This window comes from Plectropomus leopardus, chromosome 7, assembly GCF_008729295.1.
Source record: "Plectropomus leopardus isolate mb chromosome 7, YSFRI_Pleo_2.0, whole genome shotgun sequence".
NCBI classification, from domain to species: Eukaryota; Metazoa; Chordata; class Actinopteri; order Perciformes; family Serranidae; genus Plectropomus; species Plectropomus leopardus.
This window is the reverse complement of record NC_056469.1, coordinates 14,142,389-14,162,940: the sequence shown is the minus strand read 5'-3', so window position 1 is coordinate 14,162,940 and position 20,552 is coordinate 14,142,389. Positions and strand designations below refer to the sequence as shown.

General features: G+C 39.2%; 1 long non-coding RNA gene across 1 annotated transcript in view; it reads left to right on the top strand.

The window, feature by feature from the left end:
- Positions 1–20,552, top strand: part of LOC121946053 — a 126,840-nt gene that overhangs the window by 58,022 nt on the left and 48,266 nt on the right. Inside the window, exon 3 of the long non-coding RNA XR_006105988.1 lies at positions 11,338–11,474. This is a non-coding gene — a long non-coding RNA (uncharacterized LOC121946053). The remainder of the gene's footprint in view (positions 1–11,337; positions 11,475–20,552) is intronic.

The window sequence follows — 20,552 nt, the reverse complement described above, 5'->3', positions numbered from 1 at the left end:
CCCCACTCATTATGAAAGGTCTCCTAGAAATTACATTCATACTAATTTGTTTTGCCAACCATATTGTGGTGATAAGAGAGAAAGTGTTTGTTCGTTTGAATGAGGCACAACATTTATGTTCGGAAGTCTTGGAGGTGGTTAGGATGGAACATCCAAAACACTGGACTTTGACACCAGAGATGGGTTTGCTCCCTGAGTTCAGCATGTGGTCATAGGTTTAGGCAACAAATGGATATTGGTTATATATGTCAAAAAATATGGTTTTGGTTGAAACTTAATAAATTAAACTTAGTGTCTCTTGCTCCAAGTAACTGTAGACTCCCTCTCCATGAAATAAAAAGCGTTATCTTCCCTTAACCAACCTTAATCCATATCTGTGAGCACCCAAACATAACCATAAAAAAAAAAGATTATGCTTTGTCATTACAAGTGGATATCCCATGCAAGATTGTGCAGTATGGTGGAAAGCATTTTATTAATGTGTTTAATATCATATTGCATTTACATTAATTAATATTTTCCCATTGTGTTGATTAAAATGCATCCAGTTGAGTTATATGTTCTCTGGAAAATGTGATAGGTGTATTTTGATATAAAACTTAACACAACTTCATTTGTAAGGCACCAATTTGAAGCATATCATACAAACTGTTGTATGAGAATACATTGCACACACATGCACATATAGCAGCTTCTTACTGAATGTGTGTTTTGGTGCTTCAGTAAGTTACAGGTCGTCCTTTTTTGCCATCATTTTTTCGCCAACAGTCCAGTGTGTTTTATTCTCACACCGCATGCTTTAAAGGTCATGACTGCGGTGCAGTCTATATATACAGTCTGACTATAATTAAAGATTGAGGATTTCATTAAAAGTTACTGAAAGCAATTTGCTCAGTACTGTACAATGTTTAGGTCTTTGGCCCTTTTGATGAGATTTAACATATTATGGCAATTATTTGAATTTATATCCTCATTTTCACTTAAGGTGTATTTCACTGGAACCGTCTTTGTGCTGTTATTGTGATTTACACTTATTACACGTCATAATTTATCCAATGTAAATCTTCCACAGTACCCGAATCTTTTTCAACATCCTCCGTGCTTTATTTAAACTTTTGAACACTCTGCCAGCTACTGTGCTACACATTTAAATATCTGATTTATAAAACACCGCGGCGATTCTAGCGGAAAAGGGACCACATAACACTGATTTTCTTTTAGCAGTGGTGATCTTTTCTAATTATGTTAGCCTACCACTCATGGATAAATGCAGGAAAAACAGCTGTGTGCACTATAAACTATAACTGTTGGCTACCAGTAAACCCCCTCTGTTAAAATCTATTATTTTTATCCCCTGAATACTGTCATTATCCGAACAACACTGAACAAACTGTCTCTTATACAACCCAGTATTCCTCTTTAGCCAAAATCAGTATTAGTTTTCCACCACTGTCCCTGGGCATGTTCTGGCTCCATAATCCAGGGCATATTCTAAGATCCTTAACCCAGCAGCAAGCTTTGTTTTTGGGCTTCAGTCCAGCTCTGCTCTTGGGAGGTCCAACAGCTCCTCCAAACCCCCTCCAGTCATTTTTTTGGCGTGAAGGATTTTTATTTTCAATCACGCTGTCCCAATCCCCGGGACAATTAGAGGTCGTCGCAGAGCAGTTTATAGAAAGTGCAGAGCAACAGAATGTTGTTTTGGAAAGTTGTAATGGTCCCTTGTGTGAGCGAATAGGCTTGGAACAGCAACATTAAAAAAGAAGACTTGTACAATACAGAAACAGAAATAAGTTGCTTATCTTTTAATAATTTTTACTTACTGGAAAATCTTGTTTACAGAAATCCCCCAGGAATCGAGGTTGTCCAAGAAAATTAAATGTTCTCCTTTGACATTCATTAAAATTCCTCACCAGGTCTTATTCAAACTCTGAAATTTGAATAAAATATATTTTCCTCTTTCTTTCTGTGCTCATTATCTCGATTCAATCCACAAGTAAAATCAGAGATCTGAGGCTTTGACACACATAGGTTGTACAGTATCCAACAGTGCTAATAAATTGTTACCATCTGTCACATTATTTCTTGCAATGTACAATGTTTGTTGAGAAAACAGCTACTTCTCTGTCCTTGAGTCATAATTCATCCTTCAACACCACTTAGATTTCCATTTGAGACTGCGCAGTATGTGCTGCACTCAAGGCAAGTGGTGCAACAGATTCCTCACATTCTTCACGTCTGAGAAAATGTGGCCTACATTTTTGCATTGAACATTTGTTTGGGTGCAGCAAATTAAGAGACAGTCCATTAATCTGACATTATCCAATTAACATCAGCCAGTGTTACTAAGCAGCCATTTATCAAGCGCTCAACTTTGAAGTTGAAAGGAGCAGTGTGCAAAATTTTGAGGGATTTAGTGACGACTAGCTGTGTGGGGATTGCAGGTTGACACTGGAAATTCTCCTGGTTAGAATTCCTTCATTGTTCATCGCTAGAGGGTTGAAGCTGAATTATTCACAGAGGTCTCTTCAGGTGATGAAAACAGTAAAAATACTGAATAAAGCAGTTTTTATGTTATAATGTAGTGTTTCTCCTACCTTTTCCGGCATGGTGCAGACTACCCACTTGTTCAGCACCTGCAATTGTGTGTGCACGCATTGTCTCCAATGACTTAACATGCCTTAACACTTAACATAACCTATTTCTGACCCCTTTTCTTATCTCTCTCTCTCTTCTCTCTTCTTAGGTCTCTTCCTCTCCAAAACAAACAGCAAACAGCTGATTAAAAACAGCAAAAGCCATGGATAAAGTAGTTTGGTGTTACAAATCTGTGGTTCCTCAATGTTGTTTGGCATGTCAGAGATGGACCATGAGCCCAGCACCTGCACTTGTATGCTCACCTTTTCTCTTTAATAACTTAAAATCCAGATGTTCAGGAGGTTTTCACTGGGGGTCAAATTATCCGCAGAGGTTTCTGTCTTTCCAGAACAAACGGACCTGCTTGAAATGCTGCGTGTCGTTTAGGGGGTTCTAAATATGGCAGCAATACAAAAACATGAAAATGCGAATGGCCATTTAAGTGCCAGTGTTTGTTTAGAATGTTCTCGGGCTCTGTAGAAGCACGGTGGTGCAGCATCACAATCTCTGTACACAAGGAGCCAGTCCCTTTGTAAATATAAACAGCTCACTCTAGGGTAACAAAAACACAACACATTTAAAAAAAAATTCAGGTTGTTACACACTAAAGATAACATATTTATCATACTATATTCCATTTTGCCAATATATCCCCCTAAATCCTTCACACTGGACTTTTAAAATAACCTTGGTGCACTCAGCCACCTTTTGTTTGTACATGTGATTCCTGCAACCAAACTCTCTCTCTCTCTCTCCCTCCCTCCCTCTCCCTCCCTCTCCCTCCCTCTCCCTCTCTCTCTCTCTCTCTCTCTCTCCTCTCCTCCTCTCTCTCTCTCTCTCTCTCTCTCTCTCTCTCTCCCTCCCTCCCTCTCTCTCTCTTTCTCTCTCTCTCTCTCTCTCTCTCTCTCTCTCTCTCTCTCTCTCTCTCTCCCTCTTCCCCATTATCTTGTCAGCATGAGGTCATTGTCTGGTTCAAGCCCAGTGATGTCATTTCCTTCATAAACAAGTCCAGCTTCCTCTCGAGGGTCCATATCAGCTGAGCTTATCCTGTGAGTGTCCCAGCGGGACACATTTTACAGTTGCCTTCCCTGCCCCACATACAACTAAACTCTATGAGTTTTTATTCATTTTGAACAGTAGCATGAAACTGCATTTACTCGGCTTCATACTGTGTTTAGTTCTACAGTGTTTGACAAAATAAGAATAGGCTGCAGAACCACATAAGCCCAGTTCCATGAGTCAGATGTTATCCTGGTATGTATCTGCAGAGTCTACTTAAACTGCCCTGACTCACAGCACAGATTAACTGAGTGAAAGCGTCTGACTTTTTACTGGGTTGTTGCTGTAGTGTTTGGTTTGTACAGCAGTGTGGATCAAGTGAGCGACCGCAACTTGCGCTGATGTCAAACAACTCTCAGGCACCACAGCATGTGAAATTCTACAGCTTCACTCTAACCATTTTAAAAGGGCCCTGCACTTCTGCAGATTTATTCAAGTGTAGCTTTAAATCAGCAAGGTAAGGGGAATGGTTATGAAAAGTCTTTTTGGCGGTGGGCGGGAGGTGGGGTTATGGAGAGAGGCACAGCTGTAGCCTGCCTGCAACAACATGGGCTGGGTTACTTTATTCAGCCAAGGTAATCACGATCTAGATGAGCTTTAAAGCTGATGGTTGCTGGTGGGGGAAAAAGGGACGTGTTTTCTTTGCCAAACCCCCTCCTCTCTGTGTTACTCAGGGAAGGTTGATATGGGTTAGGAGTTTAAAACTGCTACACACCCATGTGTTTTAACAGTTCTCCACCATATGTGTTATCAGCTGAGCCACGAATGTGGGAAAGCCCCGCAGGCAGAATGACATCATGCCCTGTGTAAAACTAGATATAGTTTAACACACAAGGGTGTAACTGGGAAAATGTAGGAAACAGGAGAGATTGTTGAAAACAACCGAAAAGCAATGGAAACAAACAAAGATAAAAGTGCCCACAAACTGTGAAAGTATGACTCTCAGTTTTGGCTTTTCTGTGCACCATTTGGAAAGGTGCAAAAGCAGGGGTGATGACTCCAATATCTGAATCAGACTGGGTGTTAGATTTGAATTCCAGTAAGAGCTTTGAACCTCTGAGCCATACAACGGTAACATATTTTACAGTATGAAAGCAATGCTGACATTCTGGCCTCTATTGATGTCTTTTACTACGACGTGGCTAAAGAAATTGATTTTTAGCTACAAATTGATTTCTTTGCGTGTGCTAGCCCTTTAAAAGCTCTGGCACAGTCAGCTGTTTAGTGCTGAAATGTTTTAACAGTTAGAGCCTTTACGCATGTGTTATCAGTTTAGCCATAATGAGCAAGAAGCCCAGTGGCAGAGTGACATAATTTATAGTTTAGAGCTAACACACAGGGGTGGAACTGGAAAATAGCAGGGAATCTTTGGAAATAAGTTAAAATTAAAAATAAAGAAAAGATTGAAAACAATGGAAACAATGATGGCTACAGTTAGTCTGGAGCATGGCTTCATGATGATACACAGTTATTGACTCACATTCGAAACTTGAGCATGTTGAAGTAATTGCTTTTGATGGAAATACAAACAGTGAGCGCAGTGTCTCATCAGTGCTGAGTAGGGCAATAAAGGATGGATTGCCTCTTTAGCACTGGAGCCTGCAGTTTGAAGTCATCATAAACATGTGCTCTATTCAGAACAACTCCAGTAATAACGCATCAGCCTAATAATTTTAGTTCTTTCAACATGTCAACTCACTATTGTGCGTGAGAGAGATGGTACATGTTCTTGCTCAACTTTCAGAAGAGAGAATTCCTCTTTCAAAAGGAGCTATGTTTTAATAAACAGATAACACAACATAATATACAGTATATTAATACCACATCATAAATCATGACAGAAGACATACTAAACAGATAATAATGATAAATAGCCTGTCACAAGAGAAATGTTTCAGCTCAGGGGTCACCAACCTTCACTATTAAAAGAAACATTTTTGGCCAAAAAGAAAAATCTGCTTGGAGCCACAAAATATTTTGGAGGCTTAAAATAAACCAGAGCATATTCATTCTAAATTACCCAATCAACATTTTTTCAGTAATAGGTTTAAATGAGCATAATTAATACGTTTTACCCATTGACTGTATAAAATAATTGATGTAGTTACCGTGACATAACCTATTTTTTTGTGAACTCCATTTTAAAGCCTCAAGTTTGGCGTTTTCGGCAGTCCCCATCTTGTTCTTTTTGGAGTCAGAAGTTGCCATATTTAGATGAGAAGGTGGAGCTGTGGAGGAGCGAGGGGTGGATCTGACTGGGAGGCCGAGGACACTATATGCAGACAGCTCGTCACTCAAAGTAGCAACGTCGTTAATTATGTGAGACTTTAAGCTTTAACAAAACTTAAACAGGTGATATATCTAAAAAAAAGTCAATCCCCGTAGTTTTATGATGGGGAAAATTGGCTTTAGAGAACAAAACTTTTTTATGTTTAAACATGTTTATTTTTGCTGTTATTTTTGCCTCTAGAGCAAGCCTCAAGTGGCCATTAGAGGAATTGCAGTTTGTTGCACTTTCGCATTGGTTTCATTTTTTAGCCCAGGAGATTGCTATTTATGATTATCTGGTACTTTAACCTTAAAGCGTTGTTGATGAAAGCAAACAAATTCTCAGTTTTCTTGTGATACTTCTCCTTTTTTGGACTTTTTATCCATAGGATCCAATTTTAGCTATGGCAACTGAAGACTAGCTACTGGTATTGAGGTTTAACTGAATTCGGAGGAAAAGGCTGTAGACGTATGATGCACTTTGGAATTGGACAAAATGTTTCAAAAATATGTCTAGGCTACACAGTTTTACAAGCGGAATTGTAATTAATTATTTCCATTGATTTTTTTATAATTGTTTTCTAATCAAGCAATTATGTAAAAAAATGCCACAGATTCAATAACTCTCTAAAATTAATTGTATATAATATTTTGTATCTGTTATCTTATGATGTAATATTGCAGAGGGCATTAATACATTTCTACATCCATTACAGTATGACTCATTTATGCATCCCCAGAGAAAACTGAGTTATATTGATTATATTGTAATAATATGTCAGTAGATTATGTGGGACCAAATTATCAGCGCAGTAAATTCTTTACCTGATCAGATTGCAATCATTTCACTCCAGTTTGAGTGTTTAAAAAAATATTAGAAATTTGATAAGGGGATATGACTTTCTGATGAACACTGTAAGACCGAAGCATCATGCTATAATTCAAAGTAAACTTAATTTCCCCTCCAGGGAATGATACATTAATGATATTAATATTAATAGATACATTACTGAGGACGTTAGGAGTAGCAGTGCCTCCTCCACTCAACAAGGTATTTTTGATTAAAAGTGGTAAACCAGCTGAAGTCACGTGAGCACTGATTTTTCCTCAACTACAAAAAAAAAGAAGTGATGAATTGCTCATGCTGTTTAACTAAAAAGGAAAAGGCTTTAGGGAAGGTTACATCATCATTGTCATCACCACCATGACCACTACAGTGACCAGCACCATCATCATCACCACCGCTCTAACCACTACCATCACCACCATCATCATCGTCTTCCAGATCCCAGCAAACCAGCATAATAACTCAGAGATTTAGAGCCCTGTTGGAAAGATGACATCACTCTTTTTTCCCCCTCCATAACTCTCCAGGGTACAACTTGACAGAGCTGAAGAGCAGAGAAGTAGTTTTGTAAATGATGTGATGTGTTGGCATCTTTGCAGGAATTGTCAGCTGCTTTGCCGTCTACAGCTCACAGAAAAGGCCCTGAAGGAAAGTTGACATCATTCTCATGCTGCAGAACAATAACTGGCATCCCTAATCCTCTGACATAAAATTGACATATGTCTGGAAGAGGAGAGATATATGACAACAATGGAAATCGTTGGCCTTTCTGCAGGAACCGTCAGCTGTTTGGCGTTCTGGAAATAAATGAAGGGGATTGAAGTGTTTTAGCAGAGCAGCAGACTTGCCAGAGACACAGTCCATGAACTGTGACTGTAAGAGTTCAAACCTTCTCGTGAAATGCTGTCACACATCTCGGCGCAGTGTTCTAAGTGTAGTGTTCTAAGGTCTAAAATCGGTTAATAACCCTCTGGAGTGTGACAGTCTGCCCTTGGGCTAAATGACATAATTCCCAGACACTGGAAGCACAGTGTAAAACTTGAAACTGATATTAAAAATGGGGCAACAAGAGGGTTGAAAGCATCTGTAAAATCATAACCACACTGGAGAGCTCAAGGTTGAAAAGCTAGAACCCATCATGTTTGGAACCAAATACTGAGTACTAGGCCCCCTCCACCCTCCAAATGGTTTTGATTCGAGGAAGTAAATTAGTGAAAGTTGGAAGCAAGGATTCATCTGCCACAAGTGCTTGAGGGAATCATTCAGCTGTGTTTAACTAAAACCAAAAGTGCTGCAGGCAAAATGAGTTGAATCCTACTGGCTGGGCTAATTCTCACTGACTTAGATGGTAGCGTGCAGAACTCTGGTGGATTAGCACCCTGAAAGTGACAGCATGGTGGGAAATGATGACCACAGTGCTAGAAAGGTGTGTGTTTGTTAGCTGTCAGTGGTTTCATAAGGAGAGAGAGAGAGAGAGAGAGAGAGAGAGAGAGAGAGAGTGTGTGTGTGTGTGTGTGTGTGTGTGTATTTGTGGTAGATTATGTACCACAGGAAAAAAAAGCCAAATGCCCAAAATGCCACAGACACAATCATGCATGCAGCAACACACACAACTATAGCAAAGTGGTGTGTTTTCACACAGAGATGACAGCTAGATGATGTCATCTTGCTAGATGTAGCTCTGGTAATATGCATCGGTTAATGTGTGTGTGTGTGTGTGTGTGTGTGTGTGTCCACATGCATATTGCTACCACAGTGACTATCTATTGTATGCCTGTCACTTTTATGGATTCTGTAGAAGTCATATTAATCAGAAAATATAATGCCTGCTTATGAGTCACATATAAAGTCTACAGTATATCAGTGTGTGATGTATTGTTTTTTGTTTTTTTTTTCATGTATGGGTGTTTTAGTCATTTTCACCCACTCGTAAACATTCAGTATTTGGATAATTCAGTCCTACTGCAGCTCCACTAATGACCACTAGATGCTGATTCCACAGAAACTCTCTATATGGAAGAGGCTGAGAGGGACCCCCACTTCTGTCTTAATACACAAGCCATGTTTTTGTTTTTTGAAAGGCATTAGGGCAAGGAGAGAGAGGTATGTCTGGAAACTTGATTCACAAGGAGGATCAGCTTTTCAGTCTTGACTTTGCCTTTTGCTGCTGGCTAGTCCTTCCAACCAGGCCCCACCATATTCTAGTAAATTTTGATGATATTCAATGCTTCTAATGCTTTGGCGCTGGATCAAAATGCTGACTGCCTTCAGAGAATGAATCATACCTATTAGGTTTATGGGTTGGCTGGTTTGAGAAAGTATCCTCTTGATCTAGAAGTCCTCATCATTTGGGTCCAGGTTGTCCCGCAAATTCAGTCATTTGTGGTGGCCCACCACAATTAAAACATCTGCCTCCTTGTTTTGGTTTTCTATTTTTTGAGTTGGACCGTTTATTAGCAGTGCTTTGGGAAAACATATACTGTTCTTTTATTAATTGCACCCCATTCTCGGAGCACAGAGTGTACTTTAGGCACAGATGGAGCAGTAGAACGGCAGGCACAGTGAAAGTGAAACTTAGCCTTTCATTCAGTGAGTCTAAAAGTTTGCTTTCATTCTCAGATGTTCTTCTCATTCAGTGATCTGATCCACTAATCAGTTATCTACCCTGCGATTACAGACTCTACAAACTGCTGCTGAGGGTAATAAAAATAAAAAAGATGAAATAAAAATCTCTGCCTGCACTGCATCCATTGACCCACGGAAACCTTTGGTTTTAGAGGGAACACAGACTGAGGCATGTACTGCCTCTCTTTCAGACAGTGCAGGGTGGCCACATGTATCATCTAATTCATTGGAGGCAACATTGGATAAACATACTGTGTGGCTCTGTATGTATTGTTTGACGGGGTCATCTGGTGCATTCTCACATGATCAGGAAGAAGGCTGAGTAACCCCTTTCAATACTGGGACCACTGGATAATGCTAACCCCACACAAAGGCCTGCGGGCATTAAAAATCTGAATCACTGATTTAAAATGAATCACTGAGACCGAGTGGTGAGCTGTAGTAATGAGAGCAGCTTGGAATTCCCATACAAGTAGGACACAAACATGCTGTGAGGTTGACTCAGTCCTCTGAGGGGTGATGGCATCACCGTCTAAATAATAGAAATCTGAAGCCTCAAGTGTGCTGTATACCTTACACACTCTTTAGATGTGCTCTCAGGCACAATGCAGCTCGGTCTCTGACTTGTGTGAATCATGCTGCCGTCTATAGAGGAGACATTGTGTGATGTGTTTGAATCAGTGAGGAAAGGAGCCTGTCCCCTGAATCATTAGTTTTATATAAGCCACGTGACTCATTTGCCAAAGTCCATAAAGCAACTTCCTCACATCAGATATGAAAACATGATCTGGGAAACTACTGCACGCCTGGTGCTTTGAGTTCATGTGTGATAATGCTCTCTGTTGCTTTGCTAGCATTTTTGGTAGACCAGGTCTACCCATAAAGAAAGCTACGTAATGTACTTCTGTGGATGAAATCCGCAGCAGAACATATTTCAGCCAGCTTAAAGAAAGTCCCGCTTGAAAAATAAACAATTTCAGTTTTAAAGTATGCTATATTTGGAATATTTTTGATCAAGGCAGCAAGAAAGTCCTGTGTTCTAAAATTACTCTTTTTGTGAATGGGGCCCAGTAGCTTTGAGATAATAGATAGAGATAATAGGCTTATATAATAATAGGCTTCAATTCCTTGTCACACTGGCATTGAGTTTTTTAGGTGGGCCTTTTTAAAAACGAACCAACGGAGACCATGTTTTCTGAGCGGTTTGATTTTATGTACACAAAATTGTGATTAGTTACAATACTCAGAAAGTTCCCCTAGGTGCTCACACTGGCCTGTACAACACCTTTCAAACATCATCTTTGAAGCAGTGTCAGAAATTTCAAACATGGTTACATCACAAATTTGAGTTATAGCGCCACTCATGTATACTATATTTTTGGACTGTCTTCGACCACAGCCATGAAATGTATGAATTTTGAGTACTGACATATGGAGTTATCTTGAAGTTGATGGAGCAACATGTTTATCGTCCATATTTGTATTTTGGGTATTTACTTTGGGTTTAGTTGTTTCAGTTTTCAGGAGAAGATGGGAGAGTATTTGCATTAGATAGTGGATGTCAATTAAATTTCATCATGTGACCAGATGATAACTGCAGGACTTCTGTGTGATTGAAAAGTCACCATTTCATCAACATTTTCAGAATCCCTAAACACCAACACACACTGTTGGACTTTTCTTCCTTCCTGTGGAATGACAATGCTTCCTTGTTTATGCAGTTACCATAAAAACACAATCAGCCACAAGTCAACACTGACTGACTCCAAACAAGCTGGATTATTGCTCTAATTAAGCTTTAATAAGCCCTTATTAAACGGCCACAGGCCTCGTTAGGCGGTTCATTAAGTCATTTCATCCTTTTATTCCTTCATTAAGTCTCTTTTCTTCTCTCTTCTTCTCAGGGAGTGTGGGAGTGGTGAGGTCTGGGAGATCACGACCTTAATTCTCTCCAAGACAGACGGTTTAATTAACACTGGAGGAATCCTCGCTGGCTCCAGACCTCTACAATGGGAATGTGCAGGGGAATTGGATTGCCAAGGTAAGGCACTAATCTAATGTGTTTTTTACTGGCAATATACGCTAATAACCTTTTAAATTATAGCTACCGTGTTCCCTGCATTTATGATGTAATTAGATGGTAATATAGAGTGCTTAAAAAAATGAATATACATATAATTTAGCTGTGTTTTTTTAAACCTGATAATGAACAACAGCACATTAATTAAACACAAGAACGTTTTTTTTTTATTTTTCTTTTTTAACCAGATCCCAACATGAGGAAATAAAGTAAATGTGTAAATATAAAAGCCAGGCAGACGGCTACTGTCTGTACTAAACTGGAAGATGTAAAACTATTCAGTAAGTAACTGACAGGATGAAAATTGCAACATTACCTCTGCTGGTACTTCCCCTTCAATATGCATCCAACCAGCAGTATATGCTGTGACAATGACATTTTAGCTGTTCTAAAAAAAGTTCAAAATGATACTTTCACACCACTTGTGTGTAGGTTGTTTACAGTTAAAAACAGGAAATGTTGACCAATTAAATTCATGAAACCCACAAAACCAAGTCTGACTGTGAAAGTGAAGAGGATGAAACTTTTCCACAGTTTGAGAGCAGCCTGAGGGGCCCAAACAGTGAAAACTTTCTAAATGTTTAAAAAATAATCATCCATAATCAACATCAGTGATTAGTTTTCACATAAAATGTTAATTAAGTGTTGAAATTGAGAGACGTTTTTAAAGATTTAAAGTTTTAAACTGTTTATTATTTGTTTCTTTGGTTTGCACTTTGCAATGAACTCTATCCTCATTATGCCTGACCACAGGATCCTCTTTAAAAAGAAAGTAGAGGTTTCAGGGTCCTACATATTTTAAAACACCACTTCACAAGGACTGGAGCACACAGTTGCCATGTATTTAAATAAAAGATTAACTTTAGACCAGGAGAGAACAAGAGGACACACAATCATACATCAAACCTATTTGAAATTATATAACCCAAAACACTAAAGCTGTCCATTCAAAGAGTGCAATGCAAACAGTTTACCTTGAAGCTCATGATTTGAAGATTACAGTTAGTAACACCTGCATTATTCTGTGTGTCTGCTGTGTGTGGGGATTTCCAATTCTGTGTTAAATATTCAGAAGTGAACTTTGCACACACAAACCTTTTTTCCCTTTTCACGTGCCAATAAACAGCACCTGAGCGACAGTTCGCTGTTAGCAGATAGAAAGTTACACCCCAGGGAATCTTCAGGGAAACAGGTGTCTCAGTTCTTTCAGTACAACGTAATGCTGTTTATTATCAGTATGAGTATGAACATGGATAGTTCGGTCTCCCAGAGGTGACAAAAAACAAAACAAATAACAGATGAGGATGTCTTAGTTACGCTAGGTGTCTGTGGGTGCAGGTGTATATTAAGAAAGACAGTGATAAAATACTGAACCAGTAACGCATGGAGACTGGGCCAAATTTAGCCATCTATTTTGAGTGAGGGAGGTGTGTATGTGTGACACATTGAGAGAGAAAGAGAGATCGTGTGGAAAGAGAGATGGGGTATGTGTGTGTGTGTGTGTGTGTGTGTGTGAGCATGCCTTTGCATGTTTATTAGCAGTTTGGATCCTGCTGAGGTGACAGATGTTCATGGCAGAGGTAGGCAGGGAAGAGACGCTGTGTCCAAATTAATCCGTGTGTGCATGTGTTTGTGTGTGTGTGAGGAGGAGTAATTCTGCATGGAAGTCAGAAAAACTGTCCTTCACCTGTCTGCGTTTTCTTCTCAACGTGTGTGTGTGTGTGTGTGTGTGTGTGTGTGTGTGTGTGTGTGTGTGTGTGTGTGTGTGTGTGTGTGTGTGTGTATATATTGTATGTTGGCATGATTTAGTGCACACAGGTAAGACTTCCAAATTCAGCCATGAAGTGATTGAGTTTCCTGAAGCTTCAGCAGATGTCCAAACCCCAGGTTTCACCCTCTGCCTCTCTCTATCTTTTGCTCTCTTCCTGTTTTTGTTGCTTTGGATTTCTGTGAGTTCCTATTTCCGTTCCTTTGGTCCCCCCTGACTCTTTGTCTCATTTTCGCACACTGCTGCAGTTAATCATTTATTTCTATTAACTTTTGGCCAATTAGGAGATGAATGCGCGTATACACACGCACACATACACAGACACACACAGACATTGCATTCATATACAGTAACACACAAAGTTGCACAGACTGTTAATGTTGACTGATGATGCAGATAAGCATGTGCCCATGCACAGTCAGAAACACAAGGAAGTGCTGGTCTGGATGTTATGTAAAATTATAGCTCCTATATACAATGACAAAAACACATGCACACACCCTTATATGTCACCCCTTTAGTTACACAATTAGAACCTTAAGTTCCTAAAAAAGCAGAAGCTCTAACTGTTTGTACCTTTGTGAAGGGAGAAATGAAACTTGTACAGTCAGTTGAAGCTTGATATGAGTAAAGAGGTTATACATTTCCTGGCCTTATTTTAAAAAAAAAACACATCCAGCATGATCCAGCACACTGATTAAAAGATCAGTGTTGTGTGTTTTGTAAAAAAGCTCAGAATCTCTGATTATTTTAAGGGGAATCTGGGTGCTGTTACAGTAATTAACTTATCCAAACAGAAATGCAGAATTATCTTACTCTCTATCCACCTTTGCTGCACACTTTTGCAGAATTATATTGTTCAGTTAAGGCTAAATCTGCAAATTAGGAAATGTTTTGGACACATGCTGAAGCCACAAGATCAACTCAACCCTCAGCTGTGTGTTCTAATTGGCTGTAATTGGAGTTGTAGTCTTGTCAATGAAAGCAATTAAAGGCAAACAATTACAAGACACTGGCCACCAGCCCTACGGGCAGGACTTCAGACCAGGGGACACACATGTGCCTGTGCAAAAATCCACATACGGACACAAACTCACATACAGGCAGTCACCCACACATTTCCTGTGTGTTTCATGTAAGGCAGTCTTTTCTTCTTTCTCTTCTGTTTGGAGAGGAAGTGCGGGTCTAATGACTTTTCCTATGCGTCACAAACACTGCATGTGGGAGGCAGACAGCCGCACTGCACGTGTGTGCATGTGAGAACCCTTATGCATATATGTATGAGTTTATGAAGAGTGTGATTCATGCACATTTTGTTCTGAGATATGTTTTAGGCTTCATGTGTATTTACGACTTTGTGTTTTTGAGAAACTTCACATTTGTGTTTGTGACAGACAGTTATTTGTGTGCTTGTTTATGTGTTTGCAGGAAATGTGCACACTCAGCTGCTGCTGAGTATTTTTGGTCGGCCTCTGAAAAATAAGTTTGTCTCAGAGGAATTTTACACATATGCTTGTTCCACTGTTTGCATTTGATGTGACTGTGCCTGTCAGGCACAGCTGTATGTACATGTAATGAAACGTGACCATACAGTACTGTATACAGTACAGTTGTCTATGCGGTTTGTTTTTCATGTGCCTCTTGCTCAGTTCTTGTAAACAGTGCTACTACTGAGACCTCACACAGTAGAACTCACTCTCTCTGTTTTTTGTACCACTCACATACTCTATATCAGTCCTAATCAATATTTTATGTCTTATGAGAATTACTGTGGACTGAGAAAATTCTGTCATACTATGTTGTGGTAACATATCCTATATTTATGGTGGCTTCTACCAATATACCACCCAACTTTTATATCAGTGTCCCATGGGATTATTTTAAAGCATTGAAGGACAATTCTACCCCAAAATCAACACTAAGTCATCAAAAAGTGGGCTTGTTCAAATCAACTTTTAAAAAGTTTGAGAAACATTTTCAGGGTTCGAAATTGTATCTCCTAAGGAAAGGAGTGATGCAAAGAAAATAACATACTGCTCCCTATTTTTATTCCTTTGCATCTTTCGAATCCAGACTTTTAAATCTGTACACTTCACCAAGTTCGAACTAACTGATTCATCTGCCATCTTGACACGAAACGGTAGTTTCTCAGTTAAAATAGAAAAAAAGAGTGCCACAAGGGCATGTGATTAGCTTATCAGCACCGTGGGCAGGACCAGTGCTGTGGTTAAGCTGTTTTAATGCAGTTCGCCAGAACCAGTGTGGAATAAAAACAACAATGGTGAGTGCTATAGATAACATGCTGCTATCGTGGCTGTTCTAAATCGACATATCTTCTCAGTATCGCTCGAGATCACACTCTGGTCTTACTCCCAATTCGTCAAATACCAACACTTGGTCAGAGGCCCCCCAGCATCAGATATAAAGACGTCCTTTAGCGTATGAGAACTGGCTGCATTTTTTGATGCTCCAACCAATGATCAATTTGTGTCCCGTGTGAAACCAATAGTAGACTGAGTTATTTTAATAACAACGTAGTGTTCTTGTATGTGTGGCACACTATGCTGTTGATGTATGTCATGTTATGTTACTTTACTTCTTTTGAGAATTACTGTGTACTGAGCCAAAATGTTAATTCTAATTTGTTATAGTTATATATCTTATTTTTATGAATTGTCTGCAGACAAGTACATCTGCAGAATTGGCAATAAACACTGATTTCACCAAGTTTTAAGGAAAATAGATGTGACAAATGATCTGCTTTAATGTACAGTTTATGTGTCCTGTAGTAACGCTTAACAACATTTTGTGCATAGAAAAACTCACGAAGGTATTATGATTCGATTTATTACCTTTGGTTTTGTTTTCTCTTATGATGTCATGTCCATCTTGTCTAACCTCAGTCAACCAATATTTGTTACTAAACTTTCAATGGAGAAATAACATCGATTTCTCAATTCATAAGTAATGTGCTTTATTATTCACCAAACAAAAAATGATTTTCTTTTGTCAGCTTTGAGTTTTCGGTCAGTGTTAAACATGAAGTGTCTAGCTTTAAACTGCATCTCTAAAAGTCTGAATAATTCTTCATAGGAGATAAATAAGGTTAGGTAATCCAGCAATGCGTGGTTCTCTGAGCCTCTGCTGCAGACAGTTTGCACAGTTCATCTGGGGCCACAGAGAAGTGTTCTGCTCAAAACAACTACCCATTCAAAGAGCAGGGTTGGTGCTTAGCTATGAGCAAGGGACCATTGAAACATTATTTTAGGTGAAATGAAAAACAGAATCAAAAACAGTTTGTTGATTGGATCCAGGGCCTTTGCTGAACTCTCCTTCCAAACTCATCACTCCCCTTCTCTACCTTTGCTCTCTGGCGCCAACTCCATCATTTCCCTTACTATGTCTTACACTTGTGAACACCCACTCTCCCTCTTCTTTCATGTTTCCTTCTCTCTCTTTGCCTTTGCATCACTCTGTGCTCCAGTTTTTTCCTTCCCTAACTGTGGATTTCAACTCTTGTTGTTCCTCTCTGTTTATTTTCCTCATGCATACGAATCTCCCACTCTGTCTCCCCATCCATCTTTTTTCTGTTTACTTTTCTGTCTTTTTGTAATTCAACTTTTTTCGGAATGTTAAGGATTTAAGAAATCTGTTGCCAAAGCAACTTTAAGTTCAGTAACCGAAAAAGAAAAACAATCAGAAGCACATGTGTACTTTCTCATCTCGAAAATGATGACAAAGCAGGGCTAATTTTGTTAGCTAGAATACCAACTGAGAAAATGACAGCCAGCTATTCATTAAAATATGCCTCAATCATAAATATACAAATGAGATTTCAAATATGTTTGAAATTAAGAGAATTGTTCTTATTTGCTTTCTTCACAAGAGGTGGATTAGAAGAGCAATAACACCAAAGTTGTATTCACACTACTAATGACGCAGCTACAGCGTGATCAGCTACATTATCGCTGAGTCACTGTAGAAGTTTATTATTTATTGTTTATTAGAAGGAGCTGACGCTTAGGCAACAAGCGAGTCTTCCTGTGGTCCAAGACAACATAACATTACATTACAACAGAAACAAACGGTAATAAAAATTAATAATGATAATAATAATAATCAATAAAATAAATAAACAAATGAAAATAATAATATTAATGATAATACAAAAATACAACTACCACAGCTAGCAACAAAAATATATGATTGGTTGACGCTCCAAAATGTATTTGCAGTGCTAAAAAAGGTTGAGACTCACTCATCTTTTGTTTGTAGCATGTCACACCTGTCCTCAGTGACATGCTACAAAATGACTTGTAGCCTGTTGCTGTGTAATTTGAACATAGCTAAACATGAAGCTACTGCTAGCAGCTGGCCAGTTTAGCTTAGCAGACTGGAAAAAAAGGGGTAAAATTAGCTATAATGTGTTATTTAGTGAGGCGGTAGGTGGGCTAGTGTTTCCTTTTTTTTTGCAGCCTTTATGCTAAGCTAAGCTAATTGGTGACTGGCTGTAGCTTCATCTTCAACATACGAGTTTGGAATCATTTCTCTCATCTAACTCTCAGCAAGGAAGTGGATACATTTATTTATCGCAGTATTGAAATTTACAGCTTATTTATTATGTTAGCATGTTTCCATGACTAGGTTTTATCACTGATCAGGTCGTTATGATGCGGCTGCTTCTAAAATATGTTCTTATTCAAGCATTTACATGATTTTGTTTTAGGCTGTATGTAGTGTAATGTAGTGTATGATAACAGCTTTCTAGCAAATGTGTAATTTAATTGTTTTTTGACTACTGACTCATTTTAACCCTTCTAATTGTATCAATTTTAACAAACTTTCTTTACAGCAGTGAAATGAAGGGGCTGACTTGGGTTTTGTCTCTTCATTAGGAACATGTAAAAGGAGTTCGTTTCTCCTGCTCCCCCTCCTCTCTCTCTCTCTCTCTCACGGCGTTGCTCTCTTTAGCTCTCTTCAAACCCCCTCTCTTTCAGCTCCACATCATCAGCAGAGACTACAGTTGCAGTTGAGTTGAGTTCAGTCGAGGTCAGACAGACAGTGTGTGCTGCCTGGGGGAGATACAGGCTGGCTACCAACCAGATTAGTTGGAAGGAGATGTCCTGGTATTTCCTCTCTCTCGCTCTTATTTCTGAGTTGTTGCTCCCATTGAGCGTTGGAGGCTAAGAAGAGCTCCTGGGAAACCAAGGCAGACCATTAGAGCAAATAATAATGATAATAAATGAAGTACAGTCTGTCTCTCTTTTCACTATCACTCCTTCACAGCCTTCCTCTCTAGTCCTCTCCCATGTGCACACACTCACACACAGATTTGAATGATTTATTTATGTCAGCATAAATTACAGCAATATTCTCCGGTGGTAATGATACTAGTGCAGTTGGTGTTTTAGCAGTGATGTGTTGTGGTGCCTTGATGCTAATTTTGATCTCCGTGTGTCTGTGTGTGCGTGCGTGTGTTTGTTTAAACGCACTTGGCTTTCCCTGACAAGTCTGATCTGAGTAAACAAGGAGCTGGCCAAATAACTGTGGAGTGAGAGAGAGAGAAACAGGGTCAGAAAGTGTGCGAAGCATGAGAAAGGCAGAAAGGCAGAGGCAAACACTTACTCAGGCTAACCCCCTGAAGTCATGGACAGGAAGCTGATATTTTCCCAGACTTACTCTACTCTTTTTTTTGGGGGGGAGTCTGATCCGACAATTGTAACTTCCTCTGAGGGGCTAATAATACAACAGAGCCATTGTGCAACGCGTCGTTTCCCCCTCGCCTGGTTTAGCAAGCGAGAAGGCGTTTGCATGAAATCTTTCCACTCCCAGTGTGACTGGGTGGAGTTTTTTTTTACTGCCATCAGATTGGATTGTCACACCACATTGTAATAATGCACTATTATAGTCTGGCTCAGATGCACATGAATACACAGATAACAGTGCTCTAGTAGCCACTGTACAGTTCTCCATGTCCTGTGCTTATCTTGCACTGGCGCTCTAGTTTGATTTCAAATCATTTCTGTTTAGGTGGAGCAGCTGTGCACAAAGTATGTGCAATGTGGAAAATAATAATAATAACCGTAATGTGAATGGAATCGGATAAAAGCAGACATGCAGAATAAAACAAAAAGACTTTGAGGATGGAGAAACCTTTGCACATGCAAGCACACTGGGAACCGTTGTAGACCTTTAGTGCACATAAAAGGCAGAAAGAATGCAAAAAGCAGTATTTGATTTGTAGAAATGGAGCCAAACACACACACACACAGTGGATGAATACAACCATACACATAGTCAAGGCCAGTTTAAATGAAGTGTAAAATTAGACTGAAAATTATCAGAGGATTATGGAGTTTAAAATCATTCACACGCTGGACCGTTTGTATTTATTTCTCCCAAACTGCAGATAAAATGTCCCAACTGACAGAAGCTAGCTAGCAATATATGCACTATCCTTGTGTGTGTATTTGTGCTTAGCTCAGGGTTTGACTTTGCTCAGACAACGTATCCTCAAACAATGGTTTGTATGATAACCTATGAAAATGCACACACAGGTCAAATGACATCGTATGAATTAGTACCCCACAAATGAAGTGGCTTACTGAGGGTAAAGTTACGTAGGTTTAGGCTAGTGAATTTACTGTATTTGGGTTCAGGAAAAGAAACATGGTGAAAACGTATCTTAAAATGATGCAATGCAAAGTTCACATGGTTCTGAACACCAGTCTCTTTGGGAAAATCCTGAAGGGAATCCTGTGTTATGCGACCCATCCACCAGCCCAATTTGTCTCCTTGAGGGGAGCACTTCCTTTTTTAATCTCGTCATTGCATTGGTCATGTGATCACAGTCTTCCCAAATACGTGGGTTATACACTAATTAATGGCTCATGATTATGTAGGGTATGTATGAATTTTGATGCATTACTCTTCATAGGAAAATACTCAAACAGTGCATGTCCTCCAGCCTCTCTCTTGCTCTATAACATCTCCATATGTTAATATAGCAGAATGGTAAAGCCCAAGGGATAGTGTGATTTTTTTTCTATATGGGCCAATAATCGTGTTTTTCCATTGACTTCATATGAATGAAAGACTTTATTTCGAACCAAAAAAAAGAAATAAAATGTATCACAAACAACCCACACAACCATCCCCAGTTTACCTACCACCACATTAAATAAGTAAACAACTATCCCAGCTTTATTTGCAATCCAAATATTTACAATACAATTATCCCCCAGTGTTACAAAATAAAATCTAAAACATAA